Source organism: Chiloscyllium plagiosum, unplaced genomic scaffold, assembly GCF_037043375.1.
Source record: "Chiloscyllium plagiosum isolate Xiang-an unplaced genomic scaffold, Cpla_swu_hap1 HiC_scaffold_31, whole genome shotgun sequence".
Lineage (NCBI taxonomy): Eukaryota > Metazoa > Chordata > Chondrichthyes > Orectolobiformes > Hemiscylliidae > Chiloscyllium > Chiloscyllium plagiosum.
Window position 1 is genome coordinate 9,758,658 of NW_028270169.1, and position 14,018 is coordinate 9,772,675.

Genomic DNA, 14,018 nt, shown 5'->3' on the forward strand with positions numbered 1-14,018 from the left:
TACCAAATTCTGCTCCATCTAGACCTCTAACAGGAAGTGAATCCCAGTCAATGTTGGGAAAATTGAAATCTCCTATCACTACCACCCTGTTGTTCCTACATCTTTCTGTAATCTGTTTACATATTTGTACCGCTATCTCATGCTCACTGTTGGGAGGCCTGTAGTACAGCCCCAACATTGTTATCACACCCATCCTATTTCTGAGCTCTGCCCATATTGCCTCACTGCTTGAGTCCTCCATAGATCCCTCCTTCAGCACTGCTGTGATATCACATGGGATATAAAAGCAAACCATTATTTAAATAATACAACTTGCACTTACAAGGCACCTTTATGGCATAGTAAAGTGTCCAAAAATGCTTTGCAGGAAACAAGCAGAAAGTTGGCACTGAGTCACATTGAAGATGTTAGGACTGGTGACCAAAAGATAAGTTTTAAGAGTGCACTGAAGGAGGAGACAAAGACAGTTAAGAAAAGAACTCAAAAGTTTACAAAGGCTGTTGAAAGTAATGCTGGACAGAATAAATTTGGAAGTTGCACAAGAGACCAGAATTGGAGAAGTTCTGAGATCTGGAAGGGTGGTAAAGCTGGAGGAGTTTACAGAGCTAGGGTGGATACAAATAGAGAAACAGTACAAGGCCATGTGTGTTTTGAAAAAAATACTTCCTGTACAGTTAAGAGTGCGTCAGAAATTATGGTATTCGTTCCAAGTTCCCGATAAGGACCTGCAATCTCAAGCAAAACTGTTAACTGTTACTCAGGAAAATGGCAACTTTGAGATCAGCAGGAAGTTTCTTAGTTCCGCTATTTGTGATGAATTTTAGCTTTTGATATTGGAAGGACATGTCTACAGACAATAGTCAGACCATTTCTAGGAAATGTATGATTAAGGAATAGCAGGGTGCTATAACAGGCAGATGGTGCCATTGGCATTCTGGAAGGAGGTGATCCAATGGGCCAAATCTGATCTCATTGTGTTTAGAATTGAAGATGCAAAGCCACAGCTCAGAAAGGTTGCATCTGCCACTGTTTTGTGTTACTCAGCGACTTTTATTTATACTGAAATAACAGATCAATTTAGGACAATCCTTGCCATCTGTTCCATCTGGATCAGTGCACAAATTAATCCTTCACCCCATAAACACTCCAGAGAGCAATAACCTCTCACGCTGGCTTGTAGCATGGTCTGAATGAAGAGTTTGAAACAGTTATGTGACTAACCCATGGACTCAGTTTATCAATGCACTGCCCAGTGTTGCACTGTGTTATGTGTCTCTACAATTCAGTCACAAGTACAGGCTTCATTTTATTGCCCATTGTAAACCGCCCTTGTAAATACAAACACGATATTCGGTCTCACATTGACACTAGCGACAACCTCATCCCCATCTCATTTGACCCCTCCACTGTCTCTGATTTGTCACATTGCTTGCCTGACATCCAATATCAGATGAGCAGAAACTTGCTGCTATGAAGAATTGTGAAGACTGAAGGCATTGTCTTTAGTTTGATACATTAACTCAATTGTCACTGACCTTCCCACCCCTCTCCATTTAACTGTTTGAGGCTGAACCAGGCTATTCACAGCCTTGGCGATACATATGACACTGCAATATCTGTGTGGCTCTGATAATGCCACTTTTGTGCATCTCAGTCCTAATTGCTTTACCTTCAATTGTTTGGGCTCCAAGCTCTGGGAGCCCTCTCTATGCCCATCTGCCTCTCTACCTCACTTGTATCTTCTATGACACTTTTTTACAACCTGCTACTTTGACTAAGCTATTGGTCATCCTACCTAATATCTCCCTAATTGGCTCAGCATCATGCTTTTGCCAACATAGAAACCTAGAAAATAAGAGTTGGAGTAGGCTATTTGGCCCACAAGCCTGCTCCACATTCAATATGATCGTGGATGATCCAAATTAATTGAAACCCATCCTTCATAGTTTTGTCCATTCAATTAATCAAGCAATATCTCTTTGTAATTTTATGCTTCTTCCTCTATGCTGCTTTCAATGCCGTCCATCTTGGTGTCAATGAAAAAGTGTCTTCCTATCCCATGAGCCTCCTGGTAGCTCAGTTGGCTAGTTTGTGATGCAGAATGACACCAACAGCATGGGTTAAATACCCACGCTGGCTGACGTTACCATGAAGGACTCTCCTTCTCAACCTCTCCCCTCGCCAGAGTCATATTGACCCTCAGATTAAAACACCACCATTCTTTTCTCTCTAATGAGAGGGCAGTGGTATGATATGGTAGGACTGGACTTTACTGATGTGGAGTTTCATAACACTATCGATTCTTAGGCTTAGCACTGGATCTACTCTGAGGCATCTCTTTTCAGAGTCTCTCCATCATCACATGATCTAACTCATTACGTAACCTCACTATTTTCTAAATGGAGAGAAAATTCACACATCTGAAGTGCAAAGAGACTCGTGAGTTTTTAGATTAGATTAGATTACTGACAGTGTGGAAACAGGCCCTTCGGCCCAACAAGTCCACACCGCCCCGCCGAAGCGCAACCCACCCATACCCCTACATTTACCCCTTACCTAACACTACGGGCAATTTAGCATGGCCAATTCACCTGACCTGCACATCTTTGGACTGTGGGAGGAAACCGGAGCACCCGGAGGAAACCCACGCAGACACGGGGAGAACGTGCAAACTCCACACAGTCAGTCGCCTGAGGCGGGAATTGAACCCGGGTCTCTGGCGCTGTGAGGCAGCAGTGCTAACCACTGTGCCGCACACAAAGGCAATGGTGGGATTCGAACACACGCCCCTTTCGAGACTGGAACCTGGATCGAGCACCTTAGACCGCTCGGCCACACTACCAGGCCAGGATTCTCTCAAGGTAAATTTGCAGGTTGACTTGGGAAGGCAAATGCGATTTGCCATTTATATTTAGAGGACTTGAATATAAAAGCATGGATGTACTTCTGAGGTTCTATAAGACTCTGGTCAGACCACATTTAGAGTATTGTGCGCAGTTTTGGGCCCTATATCTCAGGAAGGATATATTGACCTGGGAGTGGGTTCAGAGGAGGTTCACAAGAATGTTCCCAGGAATGAAAAGCTTAATATATGAAGAATGTTTGAGGACTCTGGGACTACACTTGATGGAGTATAGAGGATGAGGGGACACTTACAGAATACTGAATGGCCTGGACAGAGAGGATGTTGGGAAGATTTTTCCATTGGTAGAAGAGACTTGGACATGAGGGCACAGCCTTAGATTAAAGGGAAGATTTTTTAGAATGGAGATAAGGAGAAACTTCTTCAGCCAGAAAGTGGTGAATCTATGGAATTCACTGCCATGGAGGTAGATAGGTTTTTAATTGTCAAGGGGATCAAGGGTTACAGGGAGAAAGCGAGAGAATGGGGTTGAGAAACTTATCAGTCATGATTGAATGGTAGAGCAGACATGATGGGCTGAATGGCCTAATTTCTGCTCCTATGTCTTACGGTCACTATTTACTTGTACAGTTATCAGCCTGTAAATTCCTACAATACTTTAAATGCAGGTGGCATCTGATCACCCATCCTGCAAAAAGCAATGCAAACCATTGTAGTATATTTTCCGTCAGCATGACCAATCCAATGGAAGCCTATGGTTGCCATTGTCCTCCTTGGGCATGTAGGAGGAGTAATTGAGACTTCAACACAGATCCTTGCAAGACACCATGAACTGATGAAGGGCTTTTGCCCGAAACATCGATTTCTAAGCTCCTTGGATGCTGCCTGAACTGCTGTGCTCTTCCAGCACCACTAATCCAGAATCTGGTTTCCAGCATCTGCAGTCATTGTTTTTACCATGAACTGTACCCTGCTAATTTGAGTACCTCCCTTTATATCCTGTTTGTCAGTCTGTTTCTTAGTCAGCTCAATAATGTGCCTTCAATTTCTTTGACTTCAGTTTAAGCCAACAGTCTCTTATGAGGAACTTTATTAGATGTCTTCTCGAGGTCCATATAAATAATATCCATTGACACTCCCCAACCATTAGTCGTTTCTTCATAGAAAAAAAATTAGTTTTATTTTTCAGGTATGACAATATATTCCAGGCTGCCACTTCAGCGGCAATATAGTAGGAGCTTGCACTGTTTAAGGTGCTATCTCTTGTACAAGACTGCCTGTTCTCTCAGATGGATTTATTTGGCCATTAGTTGAAGAAGTGGTGGGGTATTCTCTCCAACCTACTAAATGATATGTATTACTCAATCAATATCACTGAGAACGGATGATTATCTGGGTTCATTAGCTCATTGTTATTTATGGGACACCAGACGCTCCTGAAGTCACTGCTCCACTCGGATCTGAATAGCAGCAGGAGATTCCTGCAAAGCTGGGAGAATGCTTCAAGAATGTCCTGCGGAACAGCCTCCATAAAGAGGTTAGATGTCCCCTACTGACTGATGGGAAATATTTCAGTTTGTGACCCTCCAAAAAGGAAAAAGCTCAGTTGCAGTTTGTGCACTGAACTCATCAAGACATCTCCAAACTCATTGAACTGGAGTGGAAGCAAATCATTCTTGAATGCGAGGGGCTATCTATATGAAGAGAAGCTTTATGGAATTTTAATGTATGCAAATTAATTGCCTCATTACATTACAACAGTGACTGCACTTAATTAGGTGCAAAGTGCTTTGGAATGCATAGTCACAATAGTCCCTGAGGGCTGCTCTCTCTTTTGACTGGAAAACAACTGCTGTTGAGATTAACCTTGAGTTACTACACCTCAGGTGAAGAATAAAGTTAAGGCAGGACTTTCACAAATAACTTCAGCTAGATGGAGAAATTGAACCCATATTGTTGGTGTTACTCCACATCAGAAGCCAGCCATCCAGCTAAATGGACATACCAAAGCCCTGACAGACTACTGACTGATTCCTGCTTCTATTCCTGTGTTCTTATGTCCTCCACTTTAGGATGTTTTGAGACCGTGAATGGCACTAAATAAAAACAACTCCCCCTTCCTCAGAGAACAGCACTTTTCTTTGTATTTCCCGTGTCATCAGATCATTGCTTCCCTCTTCCTGTGCATTTTTCTTTCCCTTAGCACCCTTAGCACCACCCTTGCATTCAACCAATTTTTAGTCCCTGTGCCTAGCAATAGAACTCATTCGCCTCTAACCCAACCTTACTTCACTGTTCAAGGTCTCATTTACACTGCTAATCAACTCAGTCTCCAGCATTCTGAATCTTATCACTATAGCTCAATTTTCAGGTTGCACAGAAACTCCTTCATGTTTTAAATGCCCTTTAGACGAATGTAATCCTTTATTTGACTACTTTGTTATTTAATTCCATATCAGTAAACAACTTAATCTGCTCACTTGATTCCACATTGTTCAATTTCAGATCATTTTTCTGCCAACTCCACATTTTTTCTGATTATCTGCTGATTTGGTGAATGTATTTTTGAGCTATTTTCCAAAGTCGCCCTGTTAATCTCCTCAAATATCACCTGTAAACTGCAATTGGAGTCAATTATGGACCAGCATTCCTTCACTTATTGATCCCTAATTAATTTTGATGCCAACCCTTAAAGACCCTTAAAGTTCTCTCATCATGAACTCAGAATTCATGTTGAGGGGACTGGGTTATTCAACTCATATCTCATCTGATCTTCCAACCATTTTATTAACTCATTATCAATGTCAGTCATTCCAAATCAAGATCCCAATGGGTCCCTTGCTTTGTCATCAATGGTATTCAGGATAAGTGCTGAGCTCCTGTTCTTTCTGATTTCAAAGTTCACCCAACATGGGCATAAATAGATGCATAGAAAATAGAAGCAGGACCAGACTATTCAGCCCTTCGAGGCTGCTTCACCATTTCAATACTATCATCGCTCATCATCCATACTCAGTAGACTGCTCCTGCTTCCCCCCATACCTTTTGATCCCTTTATTCAATTCCATTTTGAAATTATGTAGTGTTTAGGCTTTGACTGCTTTCTATGGTAGTGAATTCTACAAGCTCACCACTGAAGAAATTTCTCCTCCCCTCAGTCCTAAATGGTTTACCCAATGGCACACACATCAGAGACACAGCCTGAAGCCTCTATAGTTTCCAGTCTCTTGGTGCTCCATGGTTCAAGGTCTTACAAGATGATTTTTGTCCATTGCACTTGCCCCAAGCTTCAGTGCATCTCTCAGCACATAGTCTTGGGCCTGGGAATGCTGCGACATGCATTTGTTGACACCTGTTTGTGTTTGCATTGAAAAACCAGCAAGTTTCAGGCAGAGCGTCTTTCACCCAGTTGATGGTTCTCCAGATCCAGTTGATGTTTGTCTCTCTGCGTGTTTCTGGGAACAGCTGGAGAGTCCCTGTTTCATGGAGCTGTTCGGGATAAATCTTGACAAAAATCACTGCATTTTGCTCCAGAACCTCTTTGCAAAGGCACTTTCCAGAAGGAGGTGGATAAGGACAGTATCCTGCTAGCCATATTTAATCAGTTCTCCTATTACTTCAGGACTCTATTGATACACAGAGGTCCCTCTGTACGAATTCACTTCTCAATATCCAAATACCAAGGCTCTCCGAGATACATGGCCATTGGAGAGACCGCATATAAGAGGAACATAACAATTTGTGATAGAAATGGAGAAGCTTCAGAATGACAACAATTTGACTTGTGTGTTAAGTGGAAATTGACAGCCTTCTTTTCATTCACATATGTGATTGAAAAGAAAGATCAATTCTACAACAAAGGAAGCTTGAACTCTTTGTGGAATGACTGAATAAAATTTATGTATTGCATACTGTAGTTAAAAATTATCTGAAAGACAAGATGAATGGGTTAAATACAAAGATGAGCAACTTGAAATAAAACAGACTCACTGCCACCTTGTGACGTTTACAATAAACTGCAGAGGAGCGCACAAATATTTTACCTAATTGACATCCAGGAAAGGTGGAACTTGAATCCAGCTATCTCGCTCAGAGGTAGGGACACTACCTGCACCGCAAGAGCCTCCAGTGGAGGCTCCCTTAAACATCTCAGATCACAGAGACACCTAGCATCACGTAGCCTATTTATCACAACTAAACTCTCAGCTATGATACAGCAACTGTGGCCCACCTGGGAATTATTGGGGTTGAACAACTTGCATAAAAGGTAAATAAAATGAATGTTTAGTTCACAGTAGAGCTACCCTCTTGGTACAGTGGAAATGTGTCATTGTGGTAATGCCCCTACAAGAGTAATCCTGAGCTAAAGCTCGAGGGACACAGTTCAAATCTTACCAGCTAGTGAAATCTAATGAGTAAAACACAAGTTAAAAGCTATTCTCAGTGATATTACCATGAACCATTGACCGTTGTAAAAACCTATCTTGTTCCTTAATGCTCTTGTGGGAATGAAATCTGCCAAACTGGCCTACCATATCATACTGTAGGAGGTTGACTTTAAAAATGATCTACCTCTTCTTATATTATCTCTGTCATCTTCCATTCCTCTTTGCTGTCATGATACTGTTTTAACATGTTTGTGTGACATGAATATTGAATCTTACAATGCAGAAAGAGGCCATTTGGCCTATCGCATCTGTAAAAATCTTCCAAAGAGCATCCCACTCTGACCCAACACAACCACTCCCCACCTTTGTAATTTACCATGACTAATCCACCTAGACTGCACATCTCTGGACATCTAACCTGCATATCTTTGACTGTGAGAGGAAACTGGAGCACCCAGCAGACATAGGGAGAATGTGAAAATTCCACACAGTCAGCTAAGGCTGGACTTGAATCTGGTCTCTAGTGCTATGAGGCATCAGTGCTAACTGCTGTGCCACCATACCAGCCAATATGTTTCTTTTTCTTATGATCTGGAGTATTATCAATCGGTGACCCTCCAAACCCCTTTGTGTGGAACACATAACTTCATCTTGGAAAGTAACATTAAATCTCCCACTTGAAACATTTATCTGTAGAATCTTTGTCTGTCCAATCTTTCAATTTTGCCTGTGAAACAGTTAAATACTTTTGTGCTGCTTTACATGCTTTTGTGAGATTTTCTAGAAATATGGACATTGAGAATTCATCTTTTTATCTCAAGAGCTTTTCCCTATTTAATTTTAATAGATCTCTTTTCTGTTATAATATCTTATCCTCTTACCTCATGGCCACGGCTATAGATTAATTCAAATGGAATAAGTCCAGCAGATTCATTTGGGAAACTTTGGTGGCAAACAGTAATACATCTAATCCTTTGCCCCAATGTTGTGGGTATTTGAGACAGTATGCCTTAATCATGGTTTTGAGAGTTGGGTGGTATTTCTCCAAACTCGCTGTGTTTGCAGATTGTATACAGTTGATTTAAATTGTTTTAAACCCAAAATGCTGAAGGCCTCCTGGAAAACCTTTGACACGAAGTTAGAACTTTGATCAGATTGTATTTCAGTTGGTAAGCCATAATGAGTAAAAAGAACCGAGTTAATATTTTCTCTACCTGAGCTATAATTGTCCTTAAAGAATTAGCTTCCAGAAATCAGGTTATTGCATCCATAACTGTAAAGATAGAACATATAACAGTACAGCACAGAACAGGCCCTTCAGCCCACAATGTTGTGCCGACCACTGATCCTCATGTATGCACCCTCAAATTTCTGTGACCATATGCATGTCCTATATTCTTTCCTATAATAGGGCGACCAGAACTGGACGCAGCATTCCAAGTACGGTCTAACCAAAGTTTTATAGAGCTGCAACAAGACCTCACAACTCTTAAACTCAATCCCCCTGTTAATGAAAGCCATTACTGATGTCCTGCTGTTCAGGCTTCAGGGTTTACTGCACACAGCCACAGGCCACAAATTATATACAGTTTGTAAGAATGTTGTTCTTGTTCGTTACCACATGTGGTTTGAATTTAACTTGCTGAGGGATATTGTGGGCCTTTCTTCCCTGAGGCCATTCAACAATTTATTTTCTTTTTCAAATGTATTTATTCATTCACAGGATGTGGTCGTCATTGGCAAGGTGAGCTGCGTTGAGCTACCTTCTTAGCCACTGCAGTCAACATGATGTATGCCATTGGTGCCATGATGCTATTAGGGAGAGATTTTCACAATATTGATCCAACAACACTGAAGAAACAGCGATTTAGTTTGGAATTGGGATGGTGAGTGTCTTGGAGGTAAACATGCAAGGGATGGTGTTCCCATGCATCAGCTCCTTTTGTCCTTATAGATGGTAAATGTCACAGGTTTGGACTCTGCTGTTGAATTGCTTGTAGATAGTACACATTGCTGTTATTTTGATGTGTTTTAAGGTGCTGAATTGGCTACTGCTCAAGCAAGCTGCTTTGTCCTGGTTCATGCCTACCTTCTTGAGTGTTATTGGAGCTATAATCAACAAGAAGAGTGGGGAGTATTCCATCACACTGCTGACTTGTGCTTTGTAGATGGTGGACTGGCTTTGGGGAATCAGGAGATGAGTTACACATTGGATATTCCAAGCCTCTGAACTGCTGTTGTATCCACAGTATTTATATGGCTAGTCCAGTTCAATTTCATGTTATTGGAAACTCCCAGGATACTGATAGTGGGGTATTCAGTGATGGTAACACTATTAAGTATCAAGAATAAGTAGTTCATTTTTTTCTTATGAAAGATGGTCATTGCCTGACACGTGTACTGTGAATGTTACTTGCCACTTATCAATCTAAACCTGCATATTGTCCAGGTGTCTTGCTGTATGTAAGTGTGGACTGCTTCAATATTTGAGAAGTTGCAAATGGAACTGAATACATTCCAACTGACAGTGCACATCCCAATTAGGAGAGATGGAAAATCCTTCAGATAAAAGTTTAAGTCTTCCCTGTAACAATGAACGTACTCAATGAATGGCAAGACACTAGGATGTTCAGAGGAAGAGGGATCTTGGGGTGCTTGTGCACAGATCCCTGAAGGTGACAGGACAGGTTAATAGGGTAGTTAAAAAGGCATATGGACACTTGCCTTTATCAGTCATGGCATAGATTATAAGAGCAAGGAGGTCATGTTCGAGCTGTACAGAACTTTGGTTTGGCCCCAGCTGATGAAGGGCTTTTGCCTGAAACGTCGATTTTCCTGCTCCATGGATGCTGCCTGAGCTGCTGTGCTTTTCCAGCATCACACTCTCGACTCTAGCATCTGCAGTCCTCACTTTCGCACAGCTGGAGTACTGTGTGTAGTTCTGGTCACCATACTGTGGAAAAGGGATCTGATTGCACTGGAGGAGGGAGTGCAGAGAAAATCCACCAAGGTGTTATTGGCGGGGTGGAGTATTTCAGATATGAAGAGAAGCTAGATAAACTTGGATTATTTTCTTTTGAACAGAGAAGGTTGATCTGGTGGAGGTCTAAGGTTATGAGGGATATAGACAAGGTGAATAGAAAGCAGCTGTTCCCCTTGATTGAAGAGTCAATAGCCAAGGGGTATAATTTTAAAGTGAAAGGTAGAAAGCTGAGAGGGGATTTGAGGATTTTTTTAGCCAGAAGCTTGTGGGGATCTGAAATGCACTGCTAGGGAAGATAGCTGAGATGAGAAACCTCACAACCTTCAAAAAGTACTTGAACCGTGGTAACATTGAAGGTTATGGGGCTAGTGTGGGTGGGACAACTGTACATGGTAATGTATATTTGTTGCACAGACTTGACAGGCTGAAGGGCTTCTTCTGTACTGTATGATTCTTTGATTATTTTGGGCCAGTCATTGCTTCAGTGTTTGGCACTTGCTGCATTAGTCAAAAGATGGTGACATTAACCACATTCCAACCTCTTTCAGACACACAATTTACACTATACATACAGACGTATTACCTGCACATTTTATCCCAGTAAAATAATTTGAATAATTATACATATAGCATTCTTGAACATGAGAAGCAATACTTGTAGTTATATGTTAAGACATCTTGAAGGGGTTACATTCAATGAATTACTGAGAATGATCACTATTGTAATTATGAATAATAGTGTAGAAGGAATCTATACAGTGATGTTCCAGGGCTTTGATAAAACTAGTCAATGAATCCCATTCAATTGCTCTTCCCTAAGTATTTATCTAAAAATTTATTTGAAGATCACTATTGAATCATCTTCCATTGACTTTTCAGACAATATGCCCCTGATCCTAACTCAGTGTGTCAAATATCAGAGTATTTTCATATCCTCATCGTCCTCTGCTACTTTTGTCAATCACCTTAAGTCTATTTCCCTCTGGTTACCAATCATTTACTCATTTGAAATAGTTTCTCCTTACTTATTCTAGCAAAACCCTTCATGAAGTTAAACAACTCGTTTAAAGAAAACCTCTAAATGTGGGGATATGGTAGTGTATTGAGATTAGTAAACCTGAGGTCTTTTGAGGAGACACCGGTTCAAATCCTACTTGAACATCTGATTGAATTTAAAATCAATTTTTTGGGGAGGAAGATAAAGAGTGTTTGAGGACTCTGGGTCTGTACATGATGGAGTTTTGATGGATGAGGGGTTTCTTATGGAATAATATATAAATACTGTGGCTATAACAACAGGTCAGAGATTGGGAATACTGCAGGAAATAATTCACCACCTGTTTCCCCAAAGCTTGTCCATCCTCTCTAGGGTCCTGAAGAGGAGCCAAACTGGACATGAAACGTTAATTCTGTATCTCTCTCTCTCTCACCAAGGATGCCATAAAACCTGCTGAGTTTCTCCAGCATTCTATGTGTTTTTTCAGATTTTCAGCAACCACAGTGTTTTGCTTTTAATTCATTCTAACCTGCTTGTGCGAAGACCCAGAAAAATCCATCCTCTCTGGTGACATTAGCATCACCTATTGGCAACTGATTGTTACCACACTTTTGGCCCAGATCCACATAGACAATCGCCTGAGGCAGGAATCGAACCCAGGTCCCTGGCGCTGTGAGGCAGCAGTGCTAGCCACTGAGCCACTGTTTATGTGGGTAAAGACTTGTACAGTATTTACATAGCACCTGTCTCAACCTCAGGTCACCTCAAAGCATCTTACAGTCAATTATGTACTGTTTGAAGTGCACTCATTGTTGTAGTGTAGGAAATGCAGCAGCGAATTTGCACACAGCCAGCTCCCATGAGTAGCAATGTGATAATGACCAAATATAACTGGGTTGATAGTGAGAAATTTCCATTGGATCCTTCCTACACATACAGAGTCTCACATCCTCTGCAAATCGCCCACAACAGATTGTCACCCAACTCCTTGAGGCATGTACCTTTGCAACGGTGTGGAGAAAGATGCAATCGTTTTTGTCAAGGTTCACCCTTAGCAGCTCTGTGAAGCATGACTCTCTTCTACCAGCTGTTCACCAGTGTGCATGTTAAAACAAATATTAACTGTGCCTGGAGGACAGTCAACGTGGTGAAAGGCACTCTTTGATCTGCCCAAAACTTGCTGATCACTCTCAACTGAAAGCGACACATTGCAGGATCCAGGACTACAGTGAGTCCACGCTGAGTGATGCATTAAATCTTGGGCCAGCACTACAGAGGGAACTTGTCACTGACTGTATAAAAGCTTTTAGCCATTAAAACTGTGTAGGGCCCCTCAGACTGTACACCTGGCAGGGAATGTACACTGATTATTGAGACTGTATTGAAATTGCATTGAGGCACCTCAAAGCAGAACATGTTGCAGGCAGAAAAGCTTATTTCTATTGCACTTTTTATGATTTTCAATTTGAAAAATGTTTTGCCTTTGGGCTGAATGCCTGACAGTGAAAGAATATTGTAAGTATTAGCTGCAACTGTGAATTTAGTAAGTAACGCACAATATTGGAAGAGACGGAATTGTTTCGTACTTTATAAACAGGTAGTTCTTCTATAATGCCACAGCTGCTTTCCAGCAAAACCTCATGTAATAGAAAATGCTTAATATAAATAATGAGGCCTATGGGAAAAATGGTTAGGGGCAGACCAGCAAAAAACACCATTCATGATCACTCAAAAATCACACAAAAGTCTAACACAAAGTATAGCACAGCCTGAATGAAGGTATAAGTCATATTTATCAATTAAGCTAAGATAAATTTAACACCGTACATTTGAAAACTATTGTTAATGCATGGACAGAGGATCATCATGGTGCGTAGGTAGACTTCATTCCTGTTGAACGAGCTATATCACATATTCTCTCCTTACACTGAAAATGCTTTATAATATCTATCTTCTCTTCCAGTGTTATTGCCTTTCTTATGCGTTCACCACTCACAATTTTATCATCAGGACGCTTCTTGCTAACATGTTTGTCACTATTCGCCTCCATCTTTTCAAAAAAAGGGATAATCTAGAAGTATACCTTTCACAAGAAGTTGCTCAATGTATCTCTGTCAGAAAGCTGCTCTCTGTACAGTACCTCTCGCAGAAAGCTGCTCTGTTGGCAGCTGACATCGGCGCATGCACAGAACGGTACGAAGACTGGCGCATGCACAGAACAAACGCGTGAAATGATCACCCTTGGAATCACGGTGTTGAGAACATAGATAAGCGTTCTCAAAAATACTGTTCCTTAATTCCTCAGCGACGTTCTAAGCAAATCGCGCTCCCGGAACGCAAATTATCTGAGAACTACCTACAATGTCAATTTTGCACAGCTCTGTAATGTACCTTTATAAATTTTTAGAACAAATTACATATTTGGGGAAAAAATAGTGACCTTACAAGGGGTGAATGTGTTTCTGTAGATGCCAGTTAAATAACTGTATCCATTCTGTTCACAGATTCATTGGAACAGAGGTTGTTGTACAAGTAGGTGTTCAGTCCCATGAGCCTGCTCTATCATTCACTCTCCTTCACTCCTTTGTTGATCAAAAATCTATCCACTCAGTCTCCGGCCTCCACTACCTTTTGGGGAAGACAATACTACACACTGATTGTCCTCTGAAAAATAAATTCTCATCTCTATCTTACATACAAATTAGAAGGAGTAGGCCATTCAGCCCCATGGCCCTGATCCAATATGAGAGGAGACATTCAAGTCATATAAAGCCAAATATTGCAGAT